Source organism: Dipodomys ordii, unplaced genomic scaffold (assembly GCF_000151885.1).
Source record: "Dipodomys ordii isolate 6190 unplaced genomic scaffold, Dord_2.0 Scaffold175, whole genome shotgun sequence".
Classification (NCBI taxonomy): Eukaryota; Metazoa; Chordata; class Mammalia; order Rodentia; family Heteromyidae; genus Dipodomys; species Dipodomys ordii.
In genome coordinates this window covers 2,184,207-2,209,980 of record NW_012267391.1, presented here as the reverse complement: position 1 = coordinate 2,209,980, position 25,774 = coordinate 2,184,207, and positions in this window count along the sequence as shown.

The following is a 25,774-nucleotide window of genomic DNA, read 5'->3' as shown; positions in this document are numbered from 1 at the left end:
TAGCCATAAAAGAAATGCAAATCAAAACAACATTGAGATACCACCTCATCCCAGTTAGAATGGCAAAAATCAAGAACTCTAACAACAACAGATGCTGGAGGGGATGTGGACAGAAAGGAACCTTACTTCATTGTTGGTGTGAATGTAAACTTGTTCAACCACTTTGGAAAGGCTTGCTACTCTTGTAATGAATGAGCGGCACTGCAGTGAGATCACATATCAGGGAAGTCAGAATGTTTAGGCTGTTCTGAGAATGGGATGGCTACCTCTAACATTGTTTGTTTGAAGAAGTGCATCCTGGCTTCAAAGAGTTTTAAAGTATGGCCTTTTTACATGTAGGCATTTCCTATCATTCTAGTTGTATATATCATGAAAAAGACAAAACTGATTGCAAAAATATCTAAGGAAGAGACTAAAATGAAAAACAGAGTAAAACATAGTTTATTCATGCAGGATTAAAGAAAGTAGCTTAATGTAGCTAACTAAATATCTGATAGTTGATAATATGTTTGATTCACACTAACAGGGAGATATTTCAGAGCAGTCCTACAAGTAGACAGATGAGCTGTATTTTTATTTTGTCATTTCTTTCTTGCCAGTATTTAGAAAGATACAAAACACAGTTGACACACCAAAAAAACCCTTTATTATCCCTTTGTGTTATATATAATTTCAGACCACCAAATGAAACTATCACTTCATTTAAAGTCTTTTCTTAAATTATTCGCTTATTACTAATTTCATTGCTATAAAATGAGTCATGGGGCTAGCAACCAGTGGCTCAAACTTATCATCTGTGGACCACAGTTCAAAGATGGCCCAGACAGACAAATCTAAGGAATTTTTATCTCCAATTAACTAGAACAAAAAAAGCAGAAAGTTGAGATATGCTTCAAATGGTACGTTGAGCAAAAAAACATAGCAAGAGCATGAGGCCTTAAGTTTTAGGCCCATACCAGCACAAAAAAGAAAAAAGAAAGAAAGAAAGAAAAGAAAATCATGGGCTCTCTTTAAACCTGTTTTTTGTGATGTTTGACTTGTTCTTTATATATGTTCATAAGAGAGAGTTTACAGGTTGTTTCTGAAAAACCAAACCATAGTCAGTTATAAAGATTTCCATTTTCTTAAAAAATTCTATAAAACACAAAATCTTCAGTTGTAGTTTCTGCAAACAGGTGAAAACCTTAGGAGAGAAACAGAGCAGAAAACACACATGGCCAGGAAGAAATTGCTAGTCCCATGCCATGTCAGGAAACCGAGGCAGCTTAAGGAAGCATCCCCAACGAGAGACCTACAGAGTCACTGTGTCCTTGTGCCTTTTCCTAGTCAGTTCCTTGTCTAAAGACACACAGTGACTCCAGAATGCAAGAGGGAAATGAGTCTTTATAGGCTGGGCTCCTGACTCTGCATGTAGTTGCTATGAGAAAGGCCAAATCCAGCATCCCATGGTTTTAAAACTCTGATAAAGGAAGGAACTCTGCTCCTCCTTTGTTTTTCCCTTGTTTCAGCATTTTGTTATTTCCCTTCCCCTCCTCAAATTAGAAAAATGTATATACAAGATGCAGGGCACATTTGCAATATCTAGTATATGTATGAGTCAAGCGGAAAAGGTCAGATAATGTGATGTCAGGAAAATGAACCCTTAGATATGTATTTTAATGTTTTTTTTTCATGCATGTGTTTCTAACACATTTATAAGATTATTTCTTTGTTGCTTTGTATGTCCCTCCCCCACAGTATAACCCCCGCTTTCACTATATTTGATGTCAGTATAACTTGGGGAGGAGATGGGGAAAAACAAGTCGTTTAAGGATACAGGTGGACCTGTTGCAACAATGAGAAGTACAAGTTGTCATGTCGAAAACGAGCTTTAAAACGTCGGGCGGGGGAGGGAGGGAGGATTGGGGGGGAGGGGGGAGGCTGGGAAGGGATGTGAAGGGTAAACAAAGGAGGAGGCTGCAATGCTTGGTAAGAAATGTATGCGTTATCCTGCCCATGTAATTGTAACCCGTCTGTACAATATGTTCACAAATAAAATTAAAAAAAAAAAGATGCAGGTCACCAACATCAAATACAGTGACAACAGGGGTTATACCCTGGGGGAAGAACATACAAGAGAAACAAAAAAAATCACATAGTACATTTTAGATATGTTAAAAACAATAGCAAGAAAGAAAAACTAAGTTTTGTCCCTATCTTGGGGTTCATTTTGCTTAACATCATCTTATATGGTCATATGTACATAGCTTTTGATGTTTTGCTTGTCCTTGACTTATACTAGTTATTGCAAATAAGGGGAACCATGGGACCTATGTTTCTTTGGGCCTGGCTTACTTCACTTAATATAATTTTTTCCAAGTTTTTCCATTTCCTAACGATGCTTGATAGGAAATGTACTCATTATCTTACTTATGTAACTGTAACCCGTCTGTACACTATTTTTACAATAAAAGAATTAGAAAGACCAAAAAAAAAAAGAAAGGAACTCTGCTAAGTCATGAGGATATAGACTCACGTCTATAATCCTATCTACTTAGGAGGCTGAGATCTGAGGATCTCAGTTCAAATCAGCCCCTGCATGGTTGGAATGCAACTGTCATTGGGGAAAAGCCAAATCCAGCATCCAGTGGTTTAGAAACTCAGCTAAGAAAAAGAAGTCCCAAGTGTGAAATGGGAAAATCCTCGTTAGTCAGCTGATGCATCTGAGTTGGTGTAGAATATGAAACCACAGACTTCCCACTCCCTTTGTGTCATTTTGAAACCTCTCACTCCTATGTTCACACAGAGGATCCTGCAGTGGTATCCGGTGCCATAGTATATGACAGTCCGTGGGAGGAGCCTGCCCTGCACCTGCTTGAGACACTGTCTAGCTCTAGCCTCCCCATTGTCTGGGGAGCCTAAGATGATCAAGAAGCTCAGCCCAATCTTCCCTCTTCTGTAGTCTATATTACTAGAGAAGAAATCCTTTTGCTTTGGAATGTTCCAGTTAAGGAAATTCTCTATCAGCCATTATTCTCTACCCAGATTGGCCCAGGTGCTACCTCAATCCAAGAGGCCTTCACAGGGGTGCAATCGGTGTTCAGGTCTTTATGTAATACTTCTCTGATGAATGTATAGGAGTATATAGTGGACCCTAAATTTATGCATAATGTGCAGGAGGAAGGGTATAACCAAAGTATCTGGAATTAGTGAAAACAATCTCTTCAAATGCAGGAAGAAATGCAAGAATTCCTCCATCTCCTGCAATCAGTGGTGAAACAACTTTTGAAAACTATTCAAGGAGTCCCTGAAAAGCTTGACATGGCTGAGGTCTCCTAGATCAGGATGGACTGCAGGTCTTCCTGAAACCCACTGGATACAAATGAATGTCTACAGGGGACTCCAGCAGGGCCAGCAAGTGTTCCACAAAGACAAAACTGCATTCTCATGGCCATAACATAACAACAAAATCTGTTCATATAAAATAATATTTATCAAAATAAACTCTAGGAAATGGGAACAAGATGTTTTTTCTTTGTTGTTGTTTTATTTTATTTTGTCTTATTTACTTATTTATCTATCTTTGGAAATGTAAGGGGGCACAAAAAATGGTGGAACAAAGGGTGAACCAATGCAGCACTGGTACTCATTGGACACTGTAGAAAATGAACTACACAACTTATGGGTGGGGACAGGAGGAAAAAACAAGGGCGAGGGAAGGAGTGAAATGTTCAAAAAGAAATGTAACCCCGCTGTCATCACCTTGACAATAAAATTAAATTTAAAGGAAAGAAATGTACTCTTTACCTGACTTATGTAACTGTAACCTCTCTGTATGTCACCTTTATAAGAGTAATTAACAGCAAACTTTTAGCAATGGTAGAGTCTTGCACATGTTGGGCAAACACTATCAGTTCTCAACTTAGCCCTCTAAAAGTAAACATTTTAAAGGCTTCAGAAACCAAAATTTCTATATTGACAAAGGACCCATCCTTGAGAGAAGTTACTAGATTCTTCAGATACTCTTTTTATTTTCCTAAGCACTCATTTATATATTTATTGATATCTCTCTCTTTTTTTCCTTGACATCTAAATTTCAGAGCTTTGTTTAAAAATAACTGGCCTTACGTGGTAAACCATTTGAATCCCTTTGGCTCTACCATCACAAAATATTATTAAGAGTCCTGATCAAAAACCTCAGAAGACAGACAGGAGTTGTTGGCTTTCCTCTAAGCCAAGCAGAAGCTAGTCAGGGCAGGAAAGTCTATCAGACTCCAATTAACTACCAAAAAAAATGAGCATGGACTGTGGCTCAAGTGGTAGAGTACCAGCCTTGAGTGAAAAAAAAAAAACTAAGGAATAGTGCCAACACACACACACACACACACAGAGGAAAAAAGAAGGGAACTATGTTCATTTATTCAAAGAAATAAAACAGAAATTAATCCAAATGAAACAAGTGCATACAAGTTACATGCAAATTAGATAACAAAATTTTTTTGGAGGGGGTCCGGTTGTGGGGCCTGAACTCTGGGCCAGGGCGCTGTTCCTCAGCTCTTCAGCCCAAAGCAAGCGCTTTACCACTGAGCCATCTTCCCAGCCCCCTCACAAATATTTTTATGCTGTTGTTTCATAAGAAGAAGAAACTGTGGCCACACATGAGCACATATGATCTTTAAAAATGCATTCTGCAAAAGACTCTGTAAGGGACACAGTAAGCCTAGGAAGGTTTTCATATCATCTAGCTGTACCAACTCAATTCACCCTTACATCACTAACCTCTTACTTCAATCCCTAGACATCATAAAGCACACTGTGACCATAACAATTCTCACACTAAAGCATGGGTTGCTGGCCACCGTAACAGAGATCTGATCTAACAGGTCTCAAGGGAGGGTCAAAAGTTTGCCTATAGCACATTAAAAACAACAATAACAAAGAAAAATCTCTTGTTTCCATGTCTTGGAGTTCATTTTTGTTAGTATCATCATCTTACATGGTCATATGTACATAGCTATTGAGTTATTCTACTTACCTGCTAGAACTATCCTAGACATATACTAATTATTACAAATGAGGGAAACCATGGGATCTATGTTTCTTTGGGTCTGGCTTACTTCACTCAATATGATTTTTTTCCATTTCCTTACAAATGGGGTGATGTCATTCTTTCTGATGGAAGTATAGAATTCCATTGTGTGTGCATGGCACAGTTTCTTGATTTATTCATCTACTGAGGCGCATCTGAGTTGGTTCCCTATCTTAGCTTTGGTCAATAATGCTGCAATAAACATGGTTGTGGGGCTGGGAAGGTGGCTCAGTGGTAGAGTGCTTGCCTTGCATGCCTGAGGCCCTGGGTTCGATTTCTCAGCACCACATAAGCAAAAAAGAAAAAAAAGCCGGAAGTGGAGCTGTGGCTAACGTGGTAGAGAGCTAGCCTTGAGCTGAATTGCTGAGGGACAGCGCCCAGGCCCAGAGTTCAGGCCCCACAACCAGACCAAAAATTAAAATAAAAAAAAAATAAACGTGGTTGTGCCTGTAGCTTTAGTATGGGCCTTGTTTGTGGTCATTTGGGTAAAAGCCCAGAAGTGGGATTTCTGGGTCACAAGGGAGCTCTAAGTTACTGTTTGGAGCACATACTCTTTTTGTGAGTGCCAATACTGGGGCTTGAACTCAGGACCATGAGTCCAGCTCTCATCAGTGGCACTCCATTACTTGAGGGTGCTTAGAAACAAGAGACTCTCAGACATGTTTTCAATAGCTAGATCCAAATACCAGTTCTCAAATTTCATCCCCTTTAATAATTAGAATTAAAAACGTGACTCGCCAGTACCTGACTTGGAGATAACCAGTTGTTTCCTTACAAAATAATCTTGGATTTATTTTAAAGTTTGTACATTCTATAAAGCTTGTATGTTCAATAAACCCCTCAAATTACAGGTTGCTTTATTTTGAATGTAAAAAAAATGTTTTCCTCTGTTGTAAGTTCCTAGATAAGCCTGAGCTGCTGACTGAAGAGCTTCACTTTTACACACACCTTTATTTTGCACACCTTTACCCCAGAACACTCACTTTTCTGCACATGTTCACTTTCAAAATCCCAGGATGCCATCAAGTTACTGTAGACCTGTGTTTCCATGAGTAAAAAGTCAGAGTGAAAGAAGCTACAATCAGCTTTTTTGTTCATAGTCTCTAGGTAAAACTGATCTAAAAGTATCTTTTGCTAACACAAATTTTCAAAGAAGCTAACTTCTATTTTTTTTTTTAAAAAAAGGATGTTTGGAATCTTTAAATAGGGATACAGGTGGATCCATTGCAACAATGAGATGTACAAGTCATTATGTCAAAAATGAACTTTACAACTTTGGTGGGAGGGGAGGATTGAGGGGGGATGGGGGGGGAAGGATGGGAAGGGATGGGAAGAGGAAACAAAGGAGGAAGCTACAATGCTTGATAAGAAATGTACTCATTGGGCTGGGAAGGTGGCTCAGTGGTAGAGCACTTGCCTTGCATGCTCAAGGCCCTGGGTTTGATTCCTCAGCACCATATAAGCAAAAAGAAAAAGCCGGAAGTGGCGCTGTGGCTCAAGTGGTAGAGCGCTAGCCTTGAGCTGAAGAGCTGAGGGACAGCGCCCAGGCCCAGAGTTCAGGCCCCACAACCGGACCCCCCCAAAAAATAAATAAATAAAAAGGATGTTTGAATTGAGATATTTTCTTGGTCCATTACCTTAAGCCTGGAGATCTTTAAAATGCTTACTCTGATTTTGTGAAGTCATGGTTAAACACTTTGCCCTTAAGTTCTCAGGGGGAAACTTTATTACACAATATCATCTGCTATGAATTTTGTTAGAACAAACTGACGTAGACTTTTTCCTGGAAACCTTCATCTAATGTAGGCAGTGTCTTCGAACACAATGATTGCTCAGAGTCAGGAAAGCCTGGGGGAGTCTGCTTGCCCCTCCCCCTTGTGAGAATGAAGCAGGAAAGGGCCATCTTTGGAACAGAGCAAACCTTCCCCAATACTGAATCTTCTGGCTCCTTGATCGTATATTTCTCAGTGTCTAGAAGCAATGAATTGTTGTTCACATATGACCCAGCTAGTCTACAACAGTATGCATATACAAAGGATAGGAAAACAGCATCTATTATAACTGTGTGTGAGAGATAGCTCAACCATTTGTTTCAGCACTCTCCATAAGAACCAATACTTGATGCAACGTAGGTGTGCATTGATGGGTGAACAAAGAAAATGTATATACACACAATGGAATATCATGTAGTCATAAAAGGCTGAGGGCTAAATGTGGCTTACACTTTTAGTTGCATCTATTTAGGAAGAGGACATAGGAGAATGAGATCTGAAGTTTCCCCAAGCAATAACAAGGGACCCTACACCTGAAAAGTAAACTAAAAGCAAAGGGACTGGGAACATGGTTCAAGTAGTAGAGGCTTTGCTTAAAATTTACAATGCCCTGGGTTCAATTCCACCACCAGCATCCCCCCAAAGAAAGAATGAAAAGAAAAATGCAAATCAATGGTTATTAGAGACTAGGAAGGTTGCTGATAGAATGGAGAAAAAGTGGTTATGGGGGCGGGGATAGGGAGGATGGGAAGGGGAAACAAAGGAGGAGGCAACAATGCTTGACAAGAAATGTACTCATTACCTTGCTCATGTAATGGTAACCCCTCTCTATGGTATATTCACAATAAAAAACTTATTAATAAGTAAAGTGGTTATGGGTACAGGGTGAACCTGGACCCGAAGAACAATTTCAGATATCTATGGCATAGTAGAGAAACAGTAAGATGTAACTATTTATATATTTCAAAATAGGTAGAGAGAATACTGAATGTTTCTAATATATTCTTTGAACTTACTAAGTTAAAAGTATTATCACAGACTATTTATTGACCAATCAAAACATCTACTTGCCTTAAATGCCAAAACAAACCATTCTGTGTTTCCTAATAATTTCTATAATTCTATTTAAATGACATATAGGTACATGACGTGGTGATCATATGTGTTGGCCCAGGACAATATGGACAAATTGGAACTCTCCCAAACAAAATGCAGGGCCTCCCTGGAGCTGTATTAAATATTCTCTTACCTATGTAATTTGTATATGAGATTTAAAAAACAGTTGAAAATGCCAGGAGATTTCAACGCCTATAATGTTAGAAGATAGTCCAAGTAATAGCACTTGAGAAATTAATATTTAGATGACTGGTCCCTAGATAAGGACCTATTTATTTAGGAGAAGATAAGCTTTTTAGTCTAAATTATGATTTTCTGGGAGAGTAAACTAAAACAGTGAAGACAATTTGTTAAGTATCAGTATTTTTTTGGTGCCAACTCGATTTCACCAGCTAATCACATGCCATATGCTGACCTGCAAAATGATAGATTAAGAGTTCATTTCTGTTTTTTAGTTAGAAATGAGGATGTAGAGAGCAGTAATATCATATGTATCCAAACTGCACGTGCTCTGTATGCATGAATGGCAACAGGACTGGCCTCTTGAATTTCTTGAAGGAAGAAGAGAAAGGAAGCTAATGGCTGCCACACTGCATAGGGGTAGATGTGGCAGCTCTTTATTGGCTGAGTTGCCTGAAGTCATTCCATAGGTCCCTAATGACAAATGGTCACCATAAACCATCACACCATTCCAGAGTCACTGCTTCTTCAATGGGCTCTGGTGATGGAGTTGGCAGGTGTGGGATATTTTAGTGAGAGTCTGCAGCATCAATTCTAATGCCCGTGGGGCTTGAAGATGGGAAGGGAAACAGTATGATAGGGGGAAAATTCCCCATTCTATAGATAAGACTTACAGGGTCACAGATGTCTGAGAGAAATTGGGGGCACAATATTCTGTTCACCAGATAAACCCCACCTGATGTCTAGCAGGTTTACATTACTTCCTCCATGCCCTTACTGGATTATGGAAGTCCTCAGAGTGCAACAAATAACTGCATGGGTTCTTTTTGGTTTGGTTTTGTTTTTTATTTTATAAGGTATCAGGATGTCCCTCTGCACAGATTATGAAAACCTCTACCTCACATTTAATAAGGGCTTTACGCACTTGTGCCAGAGTTCATTGTATTTACAAATTACACTACATTATGACTGCAATTAGAAAAATGAGTTCCATGAAGGAATGTGCACAAACTGGAACAATGGACTTAAAGAGTCTATTATGCCAGGCTTGTGTGGCTTAGGCCTGTAATCATAGCTAGTCAGAAGGCTGAGATCAGAGGATCAAAGTTCAAAGTCAGCCCAAGCAGGAACGTCCATGTGGCTCTTATCTCCAATTTACCACCAAAAAATCCAGAAGTGGAGCAATGGCAGAGGGCTAGCCTTGAGCAAAAGATGTTAAGGAATAGTGCTTAGCTCCTAAATTCAAGCCCTAATACTGGCATTAAAAACAAACAACGAAAAGGATATTTTAAGTAACAAAGAACACCCCTAGCTTTAGAAAACAAATCTCACCGAGTAGAATATTTTAGTTACATCCCCAAACAAGAGAGCCCATAAAGAACTTTTCAAAATATATATGCTTTATATCACCAGTTGCTTGTGAGCTTCCACAACAATATCTTCCTGGTCAAATATTTTGCTGAATGTTAATGAAATCAATGAAGTTAAGTGAATTTTTCTCAGGATAGCCTTTCATGATCTAAAATACACTCAGAGTTTGGCAAACACGACAGAATATGAATTTTTCACAAGTATGATGTCACACAGTGCTTTGCTCAAGTGAGGAAAGCCCATGAAACTCACAATTGGGGAATATGGAGGAAAACAATTTTTAAACAAACATTTTCACTTACCTTCCCAGAACAACTTATACTAATTACATACTGTCCAAACTTTGTAGAAATCAAGAACATTACTGTCAACCTAGATATTTAAAATAAACTTTAAGAATGCAAGCAAAAAGCCAGCACCGAGGCCTCATGACTATAATTCAGAAGTCTGAGACCTGAGAATCCTGATTTCAAGTCAGCCCATGACTCCATGAAATTGATATCACATGAAAGAGCTTGAGGAGCTGGGTGCTGGTAGCTCACACCTACAATTCTAGGTATCAGGAGGTTGATCTAGATTCAAAGTCAGCCAGGGCAGAAAAGTCTGTGAGACTCTTATCTACAATTAACCAGCAAAAAGCAAGAGGTGGAGCTGTGCTTCAAGTGGTACAGTGTTAAACATGAGTGAAAATCTCACACCCAGGCCCGAGTCCAGGCCTCAATACCAGCACACACACACAAAAAATGATACGCAAAAAAAGAAAATTAATATATTGGACTGTATCAAATTTCAATTAATATTATTTATTTATAATAATACATATAATTGATTAAAAGATCACAGAGAAAGATATTTACAAAACTTGCCAAAGGCTGGGCACTGGTGGCTCATGCCTGTAATCCTAGCTACTCAGGAGGCTGAGATCTGATGATCGCAGCTTCACTGTTCAAAAACAGCCTGGGCAAGGAAAGTCTATGAGACTCTTATGTCCAATTAACCACCAGAAAACTGGAAGTGGCGCTGTGGCTCAAGTGGTAGAGCACTAGCTTGAGCTGAAGAGCTGAGGGACAGCACCCAGGCCCATAGTTCAAGCCCCATGACCACCAAAAACAAACAAAAAAAAAAAACCTTGCAAAAGTTTGGTGCCATTTAAAAGAGCAATTGGTATAGAAATGCAAAGAGGAAGGCTTTAGAGACACTTGTAGTGTGGACTTGAGTGATCCCATAGTTATGGTTAGTTAATGCAACCTTTTGAGCTGGTGGTGGTGGTACCTGGGTTTGAACTCAGGGCTGTGCTTGCTAGGCAGGTGTTCTACCACTTGACCCACATTTCAGCCTGTTTTTTGCTTTTAGCTATTTTTCAGATTAACTTTTTTTTTGTTAACTTTTGCCTAAGCCTCTACATAACTGGAATTACAGTGGGAAGTGCCACCTCACTTCTTGTTGATTGAGATGAAGGTTTTGCTAACTTTTCGAATTCCCAAGGAACTGGGATTACAGGCATGAGTGCTCACATTCGATTAAGTTCTAAATTCTTTATTAGTGTGTTACATTTCCTTAAAAGTTTTTAAATGTAATTAAATCATTTTAAATAAAAATACCCAGAGCAGTCGCCAGTGGTTCATGCTTGTAACCTTAGCTACTCAGAAGGCTGGGATCTAAGAATTGCAGTTCAAAGTCAGTAGGAAGAGACTCTGATCTCCAATTAACCACACAGATAGCCAGAAGTGGAGCTGTGACTCAAGTGGTAGAGCAATAGCCTTGAGCAAAATGAAGTTCAGGGCACAGAACAAAGGGCCTAAATTCAAGCCCAGAACCAGCACAAAAAGATAAAATGTGGAAGTGGCGCTGTAGCTCAAGTGGTAGAGCTCTAGCCTTGAGCTGAAGAGCTGAGGGACAGCGCCCAGGCCCAGAGTTCAAGCCCCACGACCGACAAAAAAAAAAAAAAAAGATAAAATGCAAATACAAATACTTAGCAGTAGTAACAAATTATTCCTAAACTATTTTCTAAAGTTTCAGTTTAATCCCAGACAGAATAGAGGCTTTCAAGGACAGCAAAAAAGAAATCAAGAAATGCATAAAATGCTGTGATTTCAGTGGTCAAACAAAAGCTTTAAGTTGTTACTACCTGTGGTTATTTGGAATTCTGAAGAATTAATAAGGATCAGCACTAGCAGAACCATTCAGGGCTTAAGTAACTTTCAATATTACATTTCATTTTTTTATTAACATATCCCAAATGTACACATCAATGAGGTTGAGAGTGATATTTAAATACACCCAAACTGTGTATTAATTAAATCCAGCCTCCCTTTATCCATGTCCCCACCACCACCTTTTCCAACCTATAAGAAGCACCTTTACACTGGATAGATTTTTTTTGTTAGGTTAGTAGTTAAGTAGCTTAGGAGAGATGCAGTAATTTAAATGATCAGACAAGAATCTGGTTGTAGAATTCAGTCCCTTGTTGAGATAGAACAGAATCGATTATTTGAAGTCTCTACCAGGAAACAGAAAGTTTCTTCCTTGGATTTAGAAAGAAAGTCAGAAATTACTACTCAGCTGGGCAGGTAAAACTGACAGGTAAAGAAAATGAGTAATCAATCAAGATCAAGGTCAGATTGGTAGAGGCAAAATTAGGAAAACATCTCTTGTCTATTAGTGCAGGCCATGAATAGATGACTTCCTCGCCTATTTGCTAGGAAATCTTTCTTTTTTAACCTAGGAATATAAAAAAAAGAGACTTTCTCTTCAAAACAAGTGGTATTTTTAAGGCTGCTGCCTTTATACTTCATTCTCATAGCCATAATTTATAGCTTTATAAATGCAATAAATGTTATTACTTAGAAAGAAACCCCACTGCTTACTTTTCAAAATCACTTTCCAGAAGGCAGTGCGTAATATAATTCCTAAGTAAAGATATACTTAGGGAAAAGTACCAGATATCCAATAAGCATATTTTTATCATTTATATTCTGGGACACGTTTCCAAATTGCATAAGGAAATCTGCATTAACAAGTTCATTTCAATTCTCCATTTATTTTTATTTCTGCAATGTCAATCACCTGATAACCATGGGTGCAAACAGCCCACAGACAGTGCAGGGCTGATAAAGAGGCAAAGTATCAGACATTGTGCGATCTCACTCAACAATGGAGCCATAAAGGCAGGGTGGTGATGATAGAAAAAAATCTAAGATGGGACCACCTCCTACTCTCTTCTCTCTCCCCTCTTTCTGCTTTCCTTCACTAGTAGAGGACTGGTAAGAAGGCTTCCCATCTGTTCAATGCACGGCACACAAGACACATGACAGCAATCTCTTCTAGCATCCCTACCAGATAGGAATGGACTGCCCCAGCTTATCAATGCAAACACTGAGACTCAAAACAATGAAAAGACTTGCCCTTGAGTAAAGTTACAGCATTTCCAACAAGTGATAAAACTCACATCCCCGTCCTCTCCGACCTGGAAGTGATAGTTATTCTCCTGAACTCTCTCCTTTCAGTTATTCGATTCAAAGTCTGGTCAGACTCCACCCTCTTAGTGATCATTCACACTGAATTGATCAACAAATCTGTTGCTGCTACTTTTAGAAGTACTCAAACTCCAGCCAGCTCCCAGCACCTTGCTACCACCACCCTGGTGCATGTCATTATTCTCTCTCCTGATGATTGCGAGCCAAACATCTCTCTGGTCCTTTCTCACCACTCCAAGTCTATTTTAAATACAATCATAGTAATATTGTTCTAATCTAAGTCAGGCTACATCTCTCCTCTCCTGAAGACTCTGAGGACTTTCTAAAATTCAAAGAAACTTACAGGCCATGCCTCATGTATACACACACACACACACACACACACACACACACACACACACACACACACACCACCTTCAATTCACTCTTCCATTATCCTTCTTTCACTTTATACTCCCACTTTGAAATGCCAGGCTGGCTCAAACTAAAATCATGGTGTTAGCTGTCCCTCTGCCTGGAACATTCTTCTTACCTTCACATGATTCCTTCACTCTTCAAAATTATGTTAAAGTATCTCTTTCTCAGTGAGGTCTTTGCTGATGTGATAGCAACCCTTCTACCCACAGCCACAATATCCCTTATCCTGATATTCCTGAGGCATATTGTTTGTTGTCTGTTTCTCCAACACATGCACAAAGGGCATTTGGTTGTTCACGAGTGTAAAGTCTAAACAAGCACAGGCGCATTGTAAATGGTCCATGAATATCTGTTGTTAACCTACGTACTGCCACAAAGCCTTCTACTACTTCACTGGTGTTTCTGAAACTTTTAAAATACTGATGGGTTATAGTAGGGCTCTTTGAGAACCTAACAAAAGCTATGAACTCTCTCTCTCTCTCTCTCTCTCTCCCAGGAAAACATGCAAATGTACATCCAAAGAAATCCTAATTTGTTTCAGTAGTTCTGTGAACTCCCTAAGGACTATCCATAGATATCTAAACCCATAGGGATATGTAGACTGCTAGGTGGCTATGGGCCCCATGACTGGGTTGGCAGTTTTTATATTGTAGAGTGAGCTCACAAAGCAGCAGGTGTCCCATATAATAGTAAACTCTAGAGAATTAGTGGAAATGGAGGAGGTTCAAAATAAATCAGCATTAGACCAAATTCAGTAGTTAGGTGGGAAGACCACACCAGGGTCTTCCAGCCCCACCAAATTCTGCCATGCATTAAAGTTAGAGCAGAAAGCAGGAGCTAGCCCCCAAAAGGGTAGGAGAAAGGCCCCTATACTTATGAACTTGGGGTAAAAGTGCTGAGTGAAAAGACCATTTCCAAGAAGAGGCAATTGGAAATGTGAGAAAATTCCAGTGGCTAGGAAGTCATTCCAGTTGTTCATTCATTTGTATGTGGGTATGACTATTTCAAAAACCTCCTTAAAAAAAAAGAAGAAGAAAAGGAAATGTTTAAAGCCTTTCTGTTTCTCTTTAGAAGGAAAAAATACCTCTACAAATATATAATCAAAATCACTCAGAATTATAAAGTACTAAGAAATGGAAAACACAGTTGTTAGAACACAAAAGATGTTTTAGAGAAAATGAATGGTCTCGATTTCTTTGCAATGAAATATTAAAAGTGTAGACCATTAATTGAAAAATCACCATGCTGAACAGGATAATTCCACTTGGAACATTTGGTCTTTTGTGTTCCATTTGATTTTGTGCAACTAAAAGGAAGCTTACGTATATAATACAAGAAGCAGAGATGCGATGAGCGAAGGTGACATTGCAAGAAAAGAGAAGCAAATACATTGTTCCTGGTGAGCCATCACCACTGTTGTAAGAGCAGAACAGTGAAGTTTAACTTAATCATGGCTTTGAAGGTCTGTGGAAATAGCCAGTGTGAACACTGGAGAAATCTGCCAATACTGAGAGAAGTAAAGCCTTTCACATGAGAAGAAAATGCCCAGTGCAAGAAACATAGGAAAGTCTGCTTGCTTGAAAAAAAAAGAGTTGACCTGGGCATGGTGGCTCATGTCTGTAATTTCTAGCTTTTAGGAAGCAGAGATCAGGAGATCATGGTTGAGCTCATCCCAGGCATAAAAGTTCAAGAAACAACATCTCACTCTATATCTGGGCTCAATGGCCTATGCCTGTCAATCTACAGGGGGGAAGCCCACACTGGCAGGTTGCAATGGTACATGTTTGCCAGCCCTACAATGCAGAGAAACACAAGTAGAAGGATCAGAGCCCAGGTGGCCTAGGCATAAAGTAAGACCTACTTCAAAAATAACCAATGTAACAGGGTAATGGTGGCTCACAGCTGTAATCCTATCCATTCAAGAGGCTGAGATCTAAGGATTGAGTTTCAAAGTTAGCTTAAGTAGAAAAGCCTGTGAGACACTTATCTCCAATTAACCAGCAAAAGGCCAGAAATAGGGCTGTGGCTCAAGTTGCAGAGCACCACCCTTGAGCCAAATGAGAACACAAGGCCCTAAGCTCAAACCCCAATATCTGCACAAAATAAAATGAAAAAAGTGGCTGAAGGTGTGTCTTAAGTGGTAGAGAACCTGCCCAGCAGAAGACCTTGAGTTCAAACCCCAATACTACTAACAAAGAAAAGGGGAAGCAATCATTAGAATTCCCCAAACACTGCAAATAGTGTTATAGTTAGTGCTGCCCAGGGAATGGTAATAGTGTGTGCATTCTTCCCAGAGCCAGAAGTGCTCTATGTTTTTCAACCTATGTTGAAAAACCTATTTTGAAAAGCTTCCCACACACTGAAGAGAAATTGTATGTGTGAGTTTGTTGCTTCTCTAAGGAGGTGACTGGCAGAGTCCTCTGACCCCAGTGAATGGTCCTAAATTCTTTCCTCCTCATATTGCTGCCTCTGAATACCTCTTGTTAGGACAAGGACACCATGTCCTTAAGAACTACTCAAGTCTACATGGGATTTTCATGCCCATGACCTGAAAGCCTATTTTTGAGGTATTCACACAACCTTAAATATAAACAAGTCAGGGAACTTCCTTAGTGTTCTATGTCCATGAATTCTGCTTCTAGTTCCAGACCTAGAGCCGTAATAAAATCAGGCAAAGATTCTGTGCAGACATCACACACTGTCTGTTAAGACAGTTCACAGCCACTGGGGGATTGTTTGCTTCAGGTCAGATTGTCAATCTCCAGATTGCTCTGTTCACCAACACTAAACAAATAAGCAGTCAAGACATTAAAAGCATCTTTAAGAGAAAATTTTACATGTTTTGGAACTTTTGAAAGATCCAGTGTAGCTATCCTAACCCCAAACCTCTCCTTTCTCTCTGTGTCCTCATGGATTAAGAATACAAAGTTGCTTTTTGTCTTTTGTTTTTTTTATTATTTTTTTAATTTTTATATTATTATTGTTATGATACAGGTGATGTTACAATTTAAAAAGTCATGTAATGAGTACATTTCTTTTTTGAACAATGTCACCCCTTCCTTCACTCTCTCCTAGTTGCTTATTTCCAGTTTTATATTTTTTGAGTTTATTTAAACACAATCACTTCCTGTGTTTGCTTTTCTTTCTCTCATCTCCCTGTCCATCTCCAACCATTCAGTCTCTGCTTAAAACGCACTTGGCATAGCCCCTTTGATGTACTGAGCTGAAATCTAACCCTCTTTTCCAGGTAATACAGTATACAGCAGGTACTCTAAATCAAGACTAGGTAAAAGTAACAATGTTAGCAAAGCAACATGAGATTTATACTACACAATGTCAAATATAAGTGTATAGGTAGATATAATGCTTACTTCAAGGTTCCTTTTAATTTTCATTATTGTAATTATAGCATTCAGTCTTCTGCAAGTGTAGCACCATTTGAAGTTTGCCATTACTTTGGATTGTAGTTCAAAATGGTTTTGAATTCTGGGAAGACCTGAGCTGGTTCCCAAAGATTCTCAACACACCAAGATACAAAATGATCAACCTACCCCTGGTAGCACATTAGAATTGTTTATGGAGGAGGGTATAAAAACATCCTGGTGCTTCCATGTCACCTCAGATCATGTTAATCCACAAATCAGAATTTCCAGAAGTGGGGAATTACAGGAAACTGCCTGTAAAGCTCAAATATACAGCCAGAGTTAAGAGCTAACCCTAAGTCAGTGATTTTCAGACAGTACAATGTCTACGAATGTGTAATGATTACCTCTGAGACAGAGCTGGTCATTCCAGACCCATAGAGATTCAGATATCTAAGATTTGGGGTGGAAACCAAGGATCTGCATCCTTAACAAATTCCAGGTATTTCTGACATGGCAGTCCTTTGATATACTTTGAAATGTGGCTTATGAAAACTTTTCTCTAAGCTATCAGCATTGTCATTTACCTGGCAAATATAAGAAACACAATTCTTAGCCCTCCACCCCAGACCTATCAACATGGACTACTGAGGGCCCGGCAACCAGTGTTTGCTCAGGTCCCACTCATGATGCTGTTATTCACTCAACTTGAGTTTTGCCTTTAATGTCTAAATTTTTCTGGTAAAAAGTCACAGTAAAGTGGGTATTGGGTCCCATTAGCATAATTGGGGTTCCCCTCATGTCCTATAAGGGTGAGTGACCTTTAGAAGTAAACTGAACATTTTTGATTGCTTATCCTGAATCCTAGGTCTTGTTGTCCCTTGCTGCCTACTACCTGCAACTTGTGCACAAGTGCTGGCCTTATACAATTAAGAAAAATTAACTCAGACCAAGATATTATGAGCACAGTGTTCAGAGACCTTCCCTGGGATTTATACCAGTGCACAGTGAAACTGTTTTACACATACCTGTACATTTCTGAACAGTTTGAAGGTAGAAGGATGAAAGTATCTTTTATTACTAAAATACCAATTAAAAGAAATTGAAAAGGGGCTGGAAGGTGGCTCAGTAGTAGAGCGCTTGCCTTGCATGCCTGATTCCTCAGCACCACATTAGCAAAAAGAAAAAAGCTAGAAGTGGTGCTGTGGCTCAAATGGTAGAGCGCTAGCCTTATGCTGAAGAGCTGAGGGACAGCCCCCAGGCCCAGAGTTCAGGCCCCATGACCAGACCCTAAAAAAAAAAAAAAAAAGAAATTGAAAGATCCTAATGTCATTCTTTACTGAGCTAGAGAAAACAATCCAAAAGTTGATACACAACTACAAAAGACCAAATAGCCAAAGCAAAGCTGAGCAAAACAAACAAACAAACAAACAATGCAGAAGTAATCACAAGTTATACCTCAAACCTTCTGACAGAACTATAATAATAAGAGTAGTTTGGTACTAACATGAAAACAGGCCTGAAGACTAATGGAGTAGATGGAAAGAACAAGAAATAAACTCAAATACCTACAGTCATTTGATATTTGACAAGGAAGCCAAAAAATATATGTTGGACAAAAGACAGTGTCTTCAACAAATGGTGTTAGGAGTTTTCCATATGTAGAAGACTGAAATTGGATCCCCATCTGTCAAGTTGCACTAATACCAACTCAAATGGATCAAAGGCTTCAAGATCAGACCTGAAACCTTGAAACTATCATGAGACGTTGGAGAATCATTAGAACTTAATTGGCATAGGCAGGAACTTTCTAAGTAGAGTTCCAGAGACTCAGAAAATAGAAGGAAGACTCAATAAATTGAATTGTACCAAACTAAAAGTTTCTACACTGCAAAGGGCAATAACTCAATAAAGGGGCAAAGAAACTAAATAGAGGCTTCTCAGAAGAAGTAAGAATGCTTGACATCCCTGGCCATAAAGGCAATTCAAATCAAAACAACACTAAGATTCTATCTCATCCCAGTAAGATTGTTCATCATCAAGAATTTGAATAATAAGTAATAAATTAATTCAAGAAAGTTTCAAGATACAAAATCAACATGCAAATAAAAAGCACTCCTTATGTCATTAGAGAATTGTCTGAAACAGAAAGCAAGGAAACAATCCCATTTATAACAGCTATTAAAAATTTCAACATAAGAATAAATTCAACCAAAAAACAATGAAAGACCTCTACAATTAAAATGAGAAAACCTTAAAAGAAAGTAAAAAAAATAGAAAAATGTTTTATGTTCTGGGATTGGAAAAATCAACATTATTAAGATATTCATGCTACACACCAATTTTCAGATTCAGTAAAAACTCCTTTAAAACACCAATGGAATGCTTCATAGAACTAGAAAAAGCAATCCTAAAATTTATATGAAACCACACACACACACACACACACACACCCCAAAGAAAACTGGATATCAAAGCCAATTGGGTCAAAAGGAACAAAGCAGAGTGGCATTATACTACCTGACTTCAAGTCATACTAAAAAGTTGTAGTAAACAAAACAGTGTGTCATTGTTTCCTAAAACAGATGTAGACCAATGGAGCAGAATAGAGGGCCTAGAAGTGAATATATATCCAATAAATCTTTGACAAACATACTAACAATATATTTTGGAGAAAGATACAATGCAATACATGTTGAAAAAATTGAATACAGGCAGACAGAAACTAGACCTAATCTCTCAGCAGCTATAAAGATGAATTCAAAATAGATTTAAGACATATATAAAACCTAAAATGAGGAAATTACTAAAAGAAAGCAAGGCACGGGTGGCTCGCATCTGTAATCTTAACTACTCAGAAGGCTGGATTTTGGACTTTGAGAATTGTGTTTTGGAACCAGTCTGGGCATAAGTCTGTTAGAATTTTATCTCCAATTAATCACCAAAAAGTGGGAGGTAAAGCTATGGCTCGAGTGGTAGAGAGAGCACTAGTCTTGAGCACAAAAGCTCAAGGACAGCACCAAGACTCTGAGTTCAAGCCCCAGGACCAGCACACACAAGCTGGGAAAGGAAAATATTTCAGGATATTAGAGTAGGCAAAAATGTTTTGGACAACCCCAAGATAAGTATTCAAATGTTTTTCTTTTTTTTTCCTTTCATGCAATTGTTTCTATCATATTTATAAGATGATTTCTATGTTGCTTTCTATGTCCCTCCCCCACAGTATAACCCATACTTTCACTGTTTTTGATGTTGGTATAATTTGTGGAGGGGAAGGGAAAAAAACAAATCGTTTAACTAGGGATACAGGTGGACCCATTGCAACAATGCGATGTACAAGTTGTTATATGTCGAAAAACAAACTTAACAACTTTGGTGGGGGGTGGGGTGAGGAGCGGGTGGGGGAAAGGGAAGAGTATGGGAAGGGATGGGAAGGGGAAACAACGAGGAGGCAACAATGCTTGATAAGAAATGTACTCGTTATCTTGCCCATGTAATTGTAACTCCTCTGTGTGGTATTCTCACAATAAAAAATAAATAAATAATTTTTAAAAAGAATAATTGTAAATACTTCATGAAAAATGTGTTTCTAGAGCATTTTATTTTAAAGTTATTTAAATAATTAAAATTATACTTATAGCACTCAATTAAAAAAAGACACTAAAAGCACAGAAAATAGACAAGCAGGATTATATAACTCGATGCTGTGCACAGTGGAGAAAATACCAAGACAGTAAGGAGGAATCCTACATAATGACTGAAAACATTTGCAAAGTGTATGCTATCAAGAACATATAAGGAACTCCAAAAGAAAACCAAAAGAATAAAAGGTGAAATAACTTGCTTTGCAATGGATAATAGATCTAAACAGGTATTTCTCAAAAGAAGACATGCAAATAGCCAAGAGGTACATGAAAAAACACTTATCAGCAATCAAAGCCACAATGAGCTCTCACCTCACCCTAGTAAGATTAGAAATTTTTTTAAAAAGTATCAGTGAGTATATGCAGAAATGTGTAGAAATGTAAATGAGTGCAGCCATTATGAAAATCAGTACAAAAGTTTTGCAAAAATAAAAAAATAGAACTTCCACATAATCCAGCAATTCGACTAGGTATATATAGAAAATAGTAAATGAAAATAATATGTGAAACATACATCTCTACTTCTATGTCCATTACAGAACTATTTAATAATAGCCAAGAAATTGAAACAATACAAGTGTCCATCAAATGATAAAGGATTTGTTGTTTGGGGGATTTAATTTTTTGAGTTCCAGGTATATTTTAGATATGAGACCCTTGTCCGTTGTATGACTAGTGAAGACCTTCTCCCAATCCTCCCACGGAATTTTTTTTATTGTAACATATAGTCCCCATCAAGAGAAAAGCAGTACACAAGTGAGAGATAGGGAAAGGAAGCCTTCTCTGATACCACTCTCCCTTTCTGACTCCCTTAGAAGAACTTTAACAAATATCTAAAGACCACATTGCCTGTATAGATTATGAATGTATTTCATTCTTCATTCATTTTTCTTTTCAATTTTCTCAGTGCTCTGCTTATTAATCTAACAGAGTAAAATTTCACAGGAATATATACTTTGGATCGTATCTTTATGAGAACAATTTGCCACAAAAGTTAGGACTATGTCACCTGGCATAGTAAATATTTAAATGTCCTATACTTAAAGATATGGGAAATAAACCAAGAGCTCCACAATTTGAATGTTCATTTTAAGCACCTGGGAAGCTCATTAAAAACAGAAATTCCTAGACCTCTCTTCATATGTACTAAAACTGAACCTCTAATGTCCTTGAACTAGGTTTTTACCAACTACTGCTATGACAACAGTGGAAATACACAAAGCAATTTTTTTATTGTTGAGTGTATTCTTTTTTTTAATTGTGAAAATACTGTAAACAGGGGTTACAGTTACAGGGCAAGATAATGAGTACATTTCACAAAGCAATTTTTTATAGTAAGCTGTCAGTCCTCAAATTTTGTTTATGTGTTCAAATTAAGAGACAAACACAGTTTCAAAGATTCAGTACAGCTGCTGTGGGACTGTACCACCAGCCAGCAGCTGATGAGTTTGTATTACCCCTAGGGCTAAGAGAGGGTACAGTGTTTCCCATCACTCCCTGCCCCTATGCACAGCCACTGGTGGATCCATGCCACCACCTAGAAAAGGGCAGATACTGCATTCTCCCCAACACTGTTGGAGCTGTCAGGGTTAGAATCCATTGAAGGCAAGAGCACTCACTCAGCAGTACATTTTGAAACATTCAGTGCCACCAATAATAGTTGAAGTAAGCATACAAAGGGCACCCTACTGTCACTGTGTGCATATCACACCCAGGGAGCCACACTGTATCCACCCCATGACTTTTAGAACTACTAGTTATCTCCAACTCTAGAATGGCACACACACTATACCCAGACATTGATTACTGACAAAGAAGCTACAGTGAGATACACTAAATCCAATGTTGCAGGATATCTATATATCTACATATCACCATATCTACATGTCATTTAGTAAAAGTGACAGAGATAAATGAGTTGCCAGATATACAAAGTTCAAGATGTAGGAACAACAAAAATATGATACATCCAAAAGATCATGGTAACTCTAGCTACAAATCCCAAATAAGACTATACTGAAGAAATGTCTAATAATTTAAAAGAATAATCTAAATAAATAATATAATCTAAGTAATAAATAATTTCAATAAATCACAATGAGATTCAAGAGAATACAGATAGTTGGATTAATTAATATAATAAGAAGTGAATGAGGAATTCTACAAAAAGATAGAGATCTTGAAAAGAAACCAAACATTAGTCTTGGATCTCAGTCAAATGTAATTGCAAATCTCATCACAGATGAGATCAGAGAAAAAAGAATAGCTGAACCTAGCCATAGGGGTTTGTTTGTTTGTTTGTTTTTTAATTAAGTAGTTGTATAAAGATGTTTCAATTCTAGAAGTCAGCTTATGGGTACAATGCATCTTGACCAATGTCATTCCTTCCATCATTCTCCCCCAAACATAAGTTTTGGCAATAAGAAAAAAAATATCATAAGGAATGAAGATAGATTCTGATGCCTTTAGTACATAGTACATGATTAAATTGACAAATATTTGCATATGGCGGATAGCTGTGGTGAAAGGAAGACACAGAAAAGCTAATTTTTGAAATAATAGCTGAAAAAGTTCCCCCAATATTGGGGGGAAATGTGGACATCTAGGAGTCCCATAGAATTCCAAGTGTACATAGCCAGAAAAGTTCTCACCTGGCATATCATAGTCAAACTGCCAAGAGTACAAGACAGAGAGAATTCTATAAAACTGAGAGAAAATCTCTGAATTCCACTTAAGCAAATCCCTATTTGACTAACCCAGATTTCTCAGCAGAAACCCCACAAACCAGGAGGGAAGGGATTTGTATGTTCTAACTCCCAGAGTAAAACAATTCTCAACCCAAAATATTATACCTAGTAAAGTTATCTCCCAAAAGTAACAAAAAGCAAAGCCTTTTCAAGACAACCAAAACTTGAAGAAAATCATCACCAGCCTGTCTGGAGTTATAAAAACTGTTTATAAGAGCCCTACAGTGGGAAGAAAAGACAAGACATGGAAAAATATAATAGTCCATGTAAATAAAAGCCAAAAATCAACAAAAGTAGTATTCTTACATCAGACAAAACAGACTTAAAAGTAAAAACTAGATTAAAAAACACTTTTAAAAAGTCCAAAAGAAGAAATAACAATTATAAATTAATAAATGTCATTAGTTCTAATGAGAGAGATTGGATCAAATGCAATAATAGTAGGAGATTTCAGAATTCCACTTTTATTAGTAGACAGGTGGTCATACTAACAAAAAACAATCAATAAAGTAACATCAGCATTAAGCTCTGTTATTGATCAAATGGACATTCATGGAAACTTCATTGAACATTTGAAGCATATAATCTTTTCATTTGCACATAGAACATTCTCCAAAATAAACAATATGTTAACCTACAAATGAGTCTCAACTAATTTTAAAAATAAAAATAATATGTGTTGTTTCTAACCAAAATAGGATCAAATTATAAATCAATGATAACAGAAACTTCATAAATTATTCAAATTCATAAAGGTGTAAGAATACACTACTAAATAGAGAATAAATCATTAACAAGGGCAAAAGGGATATTTAAAGCAATTGTAAAGAAAACACAATGCACTAAAATTTATGGAATACAGCAAAAATAATACTAAGGGAAATTTATAACAATAAGAGCCTACATTTTAAAAATAGAGAGATTTCATATGAGCAACTGAACAGTGGATCTGAAGTATCTAGTAAAATTATAGCAAACCAAACCTAAAATCAGTAGAAAAGAATACATCACAAATATGCTAACAAAAATGAATAAAATAAAACTAAATAAACACAAAAGGTAAATGAAATGTGTTGATTTTTTGAGGAGATAAAACTATTAAATCTTTAGCTATAGATACATAAAAAATGTCATAATCAACATCAAACTGAAATTTTGGAATTCAAAAGCTATAACATCTGAGATGAGACAAAAGTATCTACTCTTACCATTTTATTCAGCATAGTACTGAAAGGTAAGCCAGAGAAATCAGGCAAGAGAATGAAATAAAATCATACAAATGCTGACAAGATGTGGATAAAAGGGAATTGTGGGACTATTCTATGAACTAGCAACCAGCATCAAGCCCACAGTTGCCTCCTAGATGACACATATCATTGACACCCCAAAGATATCATGCACCAACTGCCAGAAGATAGCAGTAATTAAAAAGTGAGATGAGAATCCATAGATAATTTTCATCTACTACTGTAACCCGTTAATCCATAAGAAACTATGTACAGTTGAAATGCTCTCTATTGCTAAACTTTTCTTTCTTTGTATAGCGCAATGTAGCAGCACATAGTAGATACTTAATATTATTTGTAAAGCATACAATAAAAAAGTGTGCATTTTCATGCAAAAATCATAAATATATAAAAACATAAGAAATATAAGTGGATATGACAGACAAGAAAGAAGGAGGGGAGGAAAAAAGGAAGGAAGGAAGGAAGGAAGGAAGGAAGGAAGGAAGGAAGGAAGGAAGGGTGGGTCAAGGCAGATCTGTGTAGCCATCCAGGATGGAAACAGACAAAGAACACAGTATTAAAGGAGACTGCTATCTGGAGTGAAAGTCAGTAGGCTTCAATTCCAAAGTCAATTCTGCCCCTGTGTAAGTCGTAAGATTAAAGCAGGTCTCAGATTCTCTGTTTCTGTGACATTTTTGTTCCTTTTCCAACATGGTTAGTTTTACCTACTGTTACCTTAGTCCTTTAAATGTGGCTGTCATTTAAGATCTAGCAGTTATCTTTGAACTACTACATACCCACCAACCCTGATCCTCAAGAGATTCTATATTTTGAATGACCATACATGCTGACACTGTGAGAAAAACTGACTTTTCTGTCAAATTAGGTTGCTTAAAAGTTCCTGCTTTGGCTAAGTGACTTGGCTTTTATTAACTATTCTGCCAAGACAATATGAGCAAATACAGAAAAGAAAAGAAGACTGCTCTGGGATAAGGAAGGATTTCTGAAATGTAAAGTTTTGTCATGGCCGGGTGCCGGTGGCTCACGCCTGTAATCCTAGCTACTCAGGAGGCTGAGATCTGAGGATTGCGCTTCAAAGCTAGCCCCGGGAGGAAACTCCATGAGACTCTTATCTCCAATAAAAGCACTAGAAAGCGGAATGGTGCTGTGGTTCAAGCGGTAGAGCACTTGCCTTGAGCTGAAGAGCGCAAGGACAGCACCCAAACCCAGACCGAACAAAGAAAAAATAGAAAGTTTTGTCATAACTGTTTTTCCTAAGATAGAATTAACATACACTTCAGAGGACATACCTCTTGATTGTTCAAAAAATAGCACAGTAAGTGGGTATGTCTTGAGATTATTCATGTAGTCCTAATCTTATTTCTTTTTTTTTTT